This window comes from Emys orbicularis, chromosome 1 (genome assembly GCF_028017835.1).
Source record: "Emys orbicularis isolate rEmyOrb1 chromosome 1, rEmyOrb1.hap1, whole genome shotgun sequence".
NCBI classification, from domain to species: Eukaryota; Metazoa; Chordata; order Testudines; family Emydidae; genus Emys; species Emys orbicularis.
Window position 1 is genome coordinate 301,675,645 of NC_088683.1, and position 10,726 is coordinate 301,686,370.

Sequence of the window (10,726 nt, forward strand, 5' to 3'; positions counted from 1 at the left end):
GTGTTAAAAAAAAAAAATCACAGGCTGTGCTCAATCAAATGCACACTTGGGTTTCTTTAAGACAGGCCAGTAGCCGCCGCCACCACCACATCCTCTCTCACACACTGTGTGTGTGTGTCTGTGGAGCAGCACTTTTCTCGATGCAGTTTAATTCCAGTTTGCTTTTCTTTCTAGTCGAGAGGAAATCAACAGGCAACCCATGGCTGGACGCACAGATTAAAAAAAAAAAGAGAGCGGGGGGAGGGAAGCAACCCACCACACACACTCTCTCTTAGTCTCTCGCTAAAAGGGAAACAGTCTCTGCATTCACAAGGCTGAGCTGTCAAGTGCCTCTCTTTTCTTTCTATTCAGCATCTCCTTCCAATGACACTGCCTCCTAGTCCTCTTCATTTAGGGGAGGGGGAATCTTGGCGATGAATAAAAAGAGTCAAATATTTTGATCGACAATTCTTTTAGAATAAAACAAATACAATTCAGTGTTTGGTGTGATGCATTTTGCAGTCTTTTCAAGCTGTAATAGTCTTTCTGGGCATCTTGGTGTGTGGGGAAAGAGCGGCTGCAATGCCAGATGCGTTCACCCGGGATGATTTACCTCCCCAGTGATATTATGTATAGGTATATATCGAGGGGGGAAGAAGGGGGTTAATTTTTATTTCAGGTTCTTTTAACAGCCGAAAAGAAATGATTGACACATCCAGAAATGCAGGTGTTTCAATCTGCTGGATGAGTCAGATCCAGCGGAACAAATCACATTCACTATCGCCTCATGTTCCTCGCTTCACAGACATTAGTTGCAGCTTCTTCCTAACGCTTTTCTGACTCACGCTATAGACAGAAAAATCAGATTCATGTTTTGGAGGAAAAAGAGAGAGGGGAAGAAAGAGGAGGGTGTCGGATCCAGCTGCACTTTTACAATACCTCTTTCTCCGGGAGACTGGGGATCAGGAAAACAAGGCTGTTATCCACTCACGGGCACAGAGGCGCGTCTGTCTCCTGCTTTGCTGAGTGTTTTTAGCCACCTTTCCTCAGAGTTATGTGTGAACACCCAGAGATCTTGCACATTAACGGGGGGGAAAGCACAGGTTCCCATTGAAATGCTCACAGTTCTAGTCCCAAGTCTCAGTTCTGTGTTGTTTTTTCCTCCTTTATTTGAGTCCGGAGCCACTGTACATAGTTAATTCTGCAGTCTGTTGTAGAGGGATTTTTAAAAATTCTTCTCTCGGTCTCATTGATGGGTGGCACCTTTCAAACAGGCATTAGCCAACGTTAACTAGACCATATGCAAAAGCGATGTCGATTTCAGAGCAAACAGATCCACAGTATAAGCCGTCCGTAGGTAAGTGGAGATTTGCGAAAATTCAACAGTTGGAGCACTGTCTCTTATAGCTCCCCCTCCCTTACTGCAGCATTTGCTGGGTTCCCAGCCCCATCGCTCTCTCCCAGCGCCTCTTGCCGACTGACTCTATTCATCTCACGCCGCTGCTTAAACATTGATACTGATTCCCTGCCAGCCAATCCGTGCTGAGGAAAGGAACCTGCCTCCGAACCTGGCCTCCAATGAGAATCAGTGGAAAGGCTTGGGGAGGCGGTGCTAGAATCCCCAGTGCTTTGGTGTCATTGATTAGATCAGTTAGATTGGAGACTAACAATGTGAGAAGGGCTTGTTGCTTGTAAATTGCAGTCTCTCATTTCTACACACTGCAGCGTCTCGCTGGCATTTTTATTTTTATTTTTTTTGTAGAAATATTAAGGAGTCTTAGGTGATCGCTGAAAATAGAGAAAAATTAGGACCAATACTTCCCATATGTCAGACATTAAACAAACTGTAGTAACGGCGTATGACGGGATAAAATTTGCATGCATGACATAGATCCCAGATTCCCAACAGGTTCTCTACGTAAATCCCTGAGTACGGTTAGAATGCTTCACTGTGGGAATGGGAGAATGTGCCTCCGTGTGATCCAGCTGCCGGTCCTATATATCTTCTGTGATACCGGTGGGTAGGCAGCGATCTTCACCCAATTCCCCTGCCTTCGGTAAAAATATTTGAGTTGCCACTCCATAAACAATTATTTCAAACGCACTAATATAGTAATGCATGACAGATACCCCGAATATTATAATTTTTCCAGCACATACTGATCAATAAGTGTCTCAAGAGGGGATAATCAAATATCTCCGCCCTCTCCTCAAGTCCGTTAAACATTTCACTAGAAATTGGGCCCCACCCTAACCACAGTTAGCAGGTTTCACAAGATGACCAAAATATAAATCTTATCAAGCACAAAGAAACCTTTGTCCGAATGCTGTGTGGTACCTATGGAAGCTGGTCCGGTGGTAAACAACTGGAATAGGCAATTTCGGCACTTCTGCAAACGATTCTGGTCCACAAGAAGCTTCTTTTGTATCCAAGTATTACCAATATTTAGAAGCACCTGGCGTGCTCTCTCACCTCTTTCTTTTCCTGGATTCATGTTTTAGTACCGAAACTAGGACTACTGTCCCTACACATATATTCCCTCATAAAGCAGCCACTGGGAGAGCTCTATAAACTTCGACTGCTGTTCAGACATCCCGGGCGAAAGTTGGGGGAGCAGGAGGGGGGAAGCATGATGTATTGAAATAGAAAGGTGAGTGTTTTGATTGCTAATGTATTGATCTCAATTCATAAATACTAAAGTTAAGTTGCCATTTATAAATTGTGAATGACGAATGTGTAAGTGAGTAACATGAATCATTTAGGAAGTAAAGAATAAAATCTAGAGCAATTACAAGATGCTTCTGGAAATTATTTTAGAGGAGTTTGTTAAAAATTCAGGTGAGAGAGGATTTTTTTTTGCCTGAGTCAATGAAAATTACAGTCAGGCTTTTTTTAGTTATGTCCATCAATATAATTCAACTAAGAGTACAGCTTTTACATTTATATATTCAAATCAGTGTTCTTGCTAGAGCACTTCCCAATCCTAAAACCTCTTTGTAGCTTTAAAATGGATATTTTGCCATGCAGAATTATTCTGCTTCTAACCATTATGAAACTAATGCTGTGTAAAATCTATCTATCTATCTATCTATCTATCTATCTATCTATCTATCTATCTATCTATCTATCTATCTATCTATCTATCTATCTATCATTACAGGTGGAATCACTAAACTGAAATGTACACATAGTCTATGTGCCAAAGAGAGATATATATATATATGGTATATTTATAAAATGGGCTTTCTGAAAGAAGGATTCTGACTGGCTGATGAAAGCTCAGTGTGTGTGGCTGTCTGATACAAATAGTCTGTTTTTATTTACCAAAATAAGACGTGAACCAACAACACATTTTATAAAGTGGAACATCGATACAAAGATACTCCGTTGTCTCAGCAGGTTTGTATCACCCATCCTTGGGTCTTATGTTGTTATTGTTATATAGTTAGGCAACTGTTGCCAAATTAAATACTGTAGGATATCTAAATATGTGACATAAATGCTCTGTGAATATGAAAAAATCTCATTGCATTTATGTACTAGCTCCCTCTAGTGTACTGAGCCAGTACTACTGCATTTGGGGCATCTTGTGGGTGAGTGAATGGGTACCCATTTGTGTACATATGTTGTCTCTAGTTTGTCTTTCTGTTAGGGATCAGTAGGGTTCCAACATGCCAAAATAGTCACTTCACTTTTAAGATGGAATATTATGAGTAATATGCATCAAAGGATTTCTTTCTAATTTTTATGTTCAGTTGAAATAAGATGCATTTGGGGATTTTTTCTCTCTCCCCCCCCCCCCCCAATTCAGCAATTGCGTCTTTCCATTTGATATAATTAAGTATTCAGCTTTACATGCTGAACAGTTCTCAACTCACCCTGAAGTCAATGAAGGTGAGAGCACTCAGCATCTCATAGGATAAGCCTCCAGGACCTTGAAACAAGGGGCAAACTATATAGTGCATACTCAGCCAAAACTTCTATTCAAATCAGTGGAAGTTTTGCCTGCAAAATTTGCTGGGAAGATTTGCCTAAAAGCACCAAAGAGCTACATACCATTTACACTAAGTACACATGTAGAATATTTGGAAAAAATATCAAAATGTGAGTGCCTAAAGTTAGGCCCCTAAATCCATATCTGAACACTGACATAAATGGTGTGAGGTGAAATCCATCCCACTTCAAGGGGGGGTGTAGTATTTCACCCCTTATTTTCAGAAACATTGACTGTCTGTGGTTCCTATTGATTTCATAGACTCAGCACCTCTAAAACATCTGTCTCCCTTTCTGGTGTTTGTTCTGCCAGGCAATTTATAGCCATGAAAAGCCATTTATTGATTTCAATCCACATGTGCAAATAGTACAATTTTTGTTTGTTTAACAACTCTCAGATATTTCTAAAATATTTATTTCTGTCAAATATGTAGCATATATCAAATGATGGTGTAGAGTGTTATAAAGGTTTTATCTGTGTTAATTTGTAATAGGTACATTACTCATGTGTGGAGAAGCCACAAGAGAGTTGTGAAGGTCATTGCAAATGAGTGCCAATAACACCTTTGTAGTGCACCACACTATCATGTATTCTGCATATGCCACATGTTTAGTGGGGGAAAAAAACCTATTAGAAATATTTTGTGAGATAAAATTTCTGAGTAGAGAGGACCATACAAAGATAAACTATATGGATATAACTCTCAGGACATAAGAATACAAATATACTAGGAGGATTATACTAACCAGCCGCCTGATCCGAAAAAATATATTGAGTGTTGAGGATGATCAACAAGAGAACTGAGTCCAATAAAATGGCAATAATGAATTACTTCAACTACCTGCATATGAACTGGTCAAATGGCACAAGAGGACAAGATTTAGAAAATCAATTTCTTGAAACCTGAAATGATTGCTTTTTGGAGCTGCTAGTTCTATAACAAACAAGAGCAGGACTATTCTCAACTTTGTTTTAAGGTACACAGCAGTTGCTTCAAGAAGTAACTTTAATTGAACTGTTAAATAATAGTGACCACAATATAATAAAGTTCAAAATCTTTGGAGTAAGGATTCATCCCAAACACTAGGTCTTGGTGACCCTATCCTGAGAAAGAAGGATTTATTTTATTTCAATTTAAAAAGAGAGGAAACTAGTCAAAAGGACATTAAATCAAAAGTACTGAAATTAAAATCCTTAGTCTCTGGGTGAGGGCCACTTAAACTTATCATAACAGTGATAGAAGACAGTCATATCCCTAAACTAAAAAAGAAAGTAGGATGGCAAGGAGAAAATCAATATGGGTAAATGGCAAGGTTCAAGATTTAGGTTATTTCAGTCTAAAAGGTATCCTTCAGAAAGCAGAAATCCAATCATAGTGAAACTAACAGAAAAGAACATAAATTACAGCAGGTAAAGTGGAAATTAGGAGGCCTAAGAGGGAATTTGAGGAGCAAAGTACCTGTAGATAATTGAACAGAAATAGCCAAACACTTACAAACAAATACATTATTAAGTATATCAAAATCAGAAAGCCTGAGGGAGAATTGGTGGGTCTGCTGGATTACCAGGTAGCAAATGGAAAAATTAAAGAACATCAAGACATTGTAGAGAAATTAAATGATTTATTTGCAGCAGTCTTTAAAGGAAATGTTGGGGAGATATCTACCCCAGACCTACTCTTTTCATGTAACAAAGATGAGGTATTACATAGAATGTGGTGTCGACAGAGCAACTGATGAACTAAAGATCAAAAAGTCACCTGGACAGGATGATAGATATCAAGAATTCTGAAAGAATCTAAAAATTAAATGACTGAGCTGCTATAAAATGTGCACTCATTAAAATCAGCTACTATAACAGAGGATTAGAGGGTAGTAAATGCACTTATCTTTTTAAAAGGCTGTAACGGTGATCCAGGGAATTATAGTCTAGTGAGCCTTACTTCAATATCAGGAAATCAGTTGAAATTACAATTAAAAATAGAATTATAAAACACCTAGATTAACATGATATAAGACCTGCTCCAAAGCCCACTGAAGTCTTTCCATTGACTTCAGTGGGCTTTGGATCAGCATGTAAGGACAAACTAGCACAGCTTCTGTAAAGTAAAATGGTGCTTCTGTAGTCTATTAGAATTCTTTGAGTGTGTTAACAAAATAATGTCTAAAGTTCACATAATATATTTAAATTTCTAATTTTACTTTATTGTAGTGAAGTGTCTTGCAAGAAGCTATCCAAGGCCTGGTCTACACACACAGAAGTTAACTAAGTCAAACTGATGTAATTTTGCATGTGGACATTTTTACGTCAGTTTAAACCTTGATAGGTAGATGAAAAGGGTCAGGAACTGAAGCACTGGGGGAAGGGCAGGGAGCAGATAGTTGCAGCAGAAGAGCAAATCAGGAGTGAGGGGTGGATAAGTGCAGGAAGAGGATGGTAGGAGTTCAGGTGGATGTGGGTTGTATAGGAGCAGAAGGGGTGGGACACAGGATCCAGGCTGGAGGTGATGCATAGAAAAAGAGGATGGTGCAGAAGCAGGGAGGTGGGGAAATCAAATAGGAGCAGAGACAGGAACTGGGTTAGAAGGCGGATAGGAGTAGAGTAAGACAGAGACAGGCTGGGGGCACAGAAACAGAATGATCTATAACCACTATATTATGCTCCCTCTCAGGACCCCTGAGTGTCTACATTCCTCTGCTGTCAGAAAATAACCAAGAAATCCCCTGGGAGGATATGTGTCTCATTCCCACCCTCCCCACATTGGCTGGACTATTTGGAGGATAATTCTCTCTCTCTCTCTCTCTCTCCCTCTCTCTCTCTCTCTCCAGGCCAATGACTATTTACATATTTATCCACAATGAAACAGTCATTGTGCAAGAAAGAGCAAGATGGATACAGAAGCCTAGTGCACTCACATTGGAGGTGGGAGACCTTAGGTTCAGTCCCCCTGCTTCAATCTCTCCTTCATTATTTATCCACAGTGGAACAGCTTCAATAGGAGAGATCGAGAGAGCCTCACATCAGAACATCCCAAAGCTCAATGGTTAGAGCACTCTCCTGAGAGTGGGACATGCCTTTTCAAATTCTTTCCCCCACTCTAGCGGGGGGGGGGGAGGGGAAATTGAACCTGGGTCATCCCAGGCAAGTGGTATAACCACCCAGCTAAGAGTTACAAGGCAGGCACCTCCACCTCTATTATGTGGTCAAAGATAGGTGCCTAACTCATTCTTACAAGAAACACTTTAGGTGCCTCATCTATCTGACTACAAGTGTCTGGTTCCCATTTGTAGATTGCTAAGCAGAGATAGACAGCTCCATGCAGCCTGGTTTTAGGTGCCTATATCTGAGAGAGAGAGGATTTAGGACAAACCCCTCTCATCACCATCTCCCATTGGCTAGCTCAGGCAGCTTACCATCTAGCATGCTGGCTTTGTGGATTCTAAGATGCTTATCTCTCTCTATGCATTGTATAGGGAACCTAGGCACCTAACTTGGTTTTGTGGATTGCAGTGGTGTTCCTGTGATTTTCTAGTTTCAGAGTAGCAGCCGTGTTAGTCTGTATCAGCAAAAAGAACAGGAGTACTTGTGGCACCTTAGAGACTAGCAAATTTATTTGAGCATAAGCTTTCGTGGGCTACATCCCACTTCTTCGGATGAATAGAATGGAACATATATTGAGGAGATATATATACACACACATACAAAGAGCATGAACAGGTGGAAGTTGTCTTACCAACTCTGAGAGGCCAATTAAGTAAGAGAAAAAAAACTTTTGAAGTGATAATCAAGATAGCCCAGTACAGACAGGTTGATAAGAAGTGTGAGAGTACTCAACTCGAATTGATATGCAAATTAGACACAATCAATTTAGGTTTGAATAAAGACTGGGAATGGCTGAGCCATTACAAACATTGAATCTATCTCCCCATGTAAGTACTCTCACACTTCTTATCAACCTGTCTGTACTGGGCTATCTTGATTATCACTTCAAAAGTTATTTTTCTCTTACTTAATTGGCCTCTCAGAGTTGGTAAGACAACTCCCACCTGTTCATGCTCTCTGTATGTGTGTGTGTATATATATCTCCTCAATATATGTTCCATTCTATGCATCCGAAGAAGTGGGATGTAGCCCACAAAAGCTTATGCTCAAATACATTTGTTAGTCTCTAAGGTGCCACAAGTACTCCTGTTCTTTTTGTGATTTTCTAGATACCTCAAAGGTGCTATGACACTCAGTGTTGTAACACCTACATTCCTTTGTAGATCCCATCCTTAGTACTCTGAAAAATCAGGCTCTAGGTATCCTGTCGGGCTCACACTTTTGACACTTTGGGCCTTACAATATCTGTTACTCAGTTCCCTAATTATGAAATGGGGATAATCACACAGGAGTGTTGTGAAGATAAATTCATTCATCCTTGCGAAGCACTTAGATACTATGGTGAGCTCATCATAGAAAAGCTCATCAGGAAAATAATTTTGTATTCAGTATAGTATTTGAATAATGGGCAGTAAATAAGATCTGAGCTATGCATATTGATTAGGAGGATAAAAAGAAATATTAAATAATTACCCATTCACTGAATGATGCAAGAATCCTCTGGAAAAAAGAATGTGATCATGTCATTAAAGACTATGTCATAATGCATACGCATGAGGGGGCCGAATTAGCATTGCTTGCACAGTCTTAATTTTGGCATTTCCTAATTGGGTGCTTGACTTTGCCACAGTAACATTCTTTCCAAAATAGCTTTTAATATAATAATATATAAATACATACATGCAGTATACTCACATGTATATAAGTTTATAATATTGTATTACACTGAGTACACTTATTAGGCATATCAAAATCCATTGATATAAATGTATGTCCCTTAAAATTAAGTCCACTATTAAATCTAGAATCTGTAGTAGGTAGAGTCACAAAAACTCTTCCTTATATTTTTACTCTATGATTAAAAAAATAAGGTGTTTCCATAGTTTAGTTTAGTGGTTTCAGTTTTGGCATCTCAATGTGTATTTCCATCAAACTACATGTTTCAGATGCTGAATTGCATGTGTTGCTGACTCTTGTAAAATTGAATTTTACTAATAGTGATTATTAACTACTGTACCAGTCAATGGTGTACGCCTGGTTTTAGTCTAAATTGCTAATACCACAAAGAGAAACTTTCAATATTTCTCAGATGAGTTCATATCTACAGAGACAACTAGCTAGCAAAGTTAATCATAAGCTCCTGATGACATGTAAAAAGAGTAATTTTCTCTTTTGATCATACAATGCCAGGAAGAAGACATGGACACAAGAAACTTGGTGAAAGCAGTGGTTCCAAATTTTATTATCTAGAATCTGTGAATTAATAGGGTTAGCAAGCAATCAACTTATCAGACAGTTAGTCCAGTGTAATATACACTGATGTCAATGAAGTCAGTCATAAATAGGGAATGCTACCCTTAGCTGATCCTTAAGCCATTTCATCCTTAGAGTACAGGTGCTGAGCTTTTGTTGTGAAGAAGTCATTAGAGACTTTGTTGAGAGAAGTTTCAATAGAGTATAGAGGGGTGAAGCCATATTAGAGAGTGCTTAGGATGAAACTGAAAGAAAGGATCCCCACACAATGAATGTAGAAGCCATGTTTTGTGAGCTTGGATATAAAAGGGAGAAGGGAGATGGAGTGGTAGTTGGAAAAGCAGATAAAATTATGGATTTTTTTTTGTCTGGCCATCATCTCAATTATTTTCATATACATTTTCCTTGGTTAACAAGTACAATTTTTTTTCTCTCCTATCTGTAAGCCTTACAAACTCCTTTAAGAGTCACACTTGGTTCTTTCTTTCTCATGCATCTTGCACTAAAAGTTCTACAGACCAAATTAGGCTTTTGGTTACACCCTGTGCAACCCTATTGTCTTTAATTTCAAAGTATTCCTTTACTGATTCCAACTGTATGGCTTTAACAGATTTGCACAGGTATAACTGATTGCAATATTGTAAACAATTCAGTAGCTAATCCTCAGGAAGGAATAAAATCTTATTTACTCTTTCCTAGCTGATGCGGTAACATGAGAGAAAAAAAGCAGTAAGATATCTTATTTTTCTCACTAAAGTCAACAGACAGAATGGTGAATAAAAACAAGGAATAGAGCTGTTGAGTGAAAATGAACTGTTTTTATAGTCATTTTTTCCAAGCACAGCAGTATTTTAGCACTTTTACATTGTTGAAAACCATTCACTAGTAGTGTGCACATTTATTTGAACCATTTAGGTGATAGTTTTGTTTCTGTGGACTTTTTTCATTTGTATACTCCTGTGTGAGGTCCAACATAAAGCTGGTAAACAGCATACAGTAGATAAGCTTTCAAAATGTTATGTGGCATTTTATCCACATATCTGTCAAGTAAAAGGTTAGGATTCTCACTTTTTAAAGAAAAACATACCAATTAGCAAAAATGCAAGGCTGTCTAGAGCATGAGGTTTGGAAAAAGTTTGACGTTTGTAGCTGCAATACAGTCCATTTATGTGCATGAGGCTTCACTTAATCTTGTTGTGGGGATAAGAATCCTGTGGGGCCCAAACCTCCAGTGAGTTGATATTGCTTAGCACTTGCAAGATCATGTCTTTTGTCCAATATGGCTCCATCAGGGTAACTGTATATAAGATAACTGCTTAATTTGGCTATTTGTTTGCTAAATTGAGGCCTCAACATTGCTCTTAACTGTGTAATCATCAATTAAATTGATGCCCTTA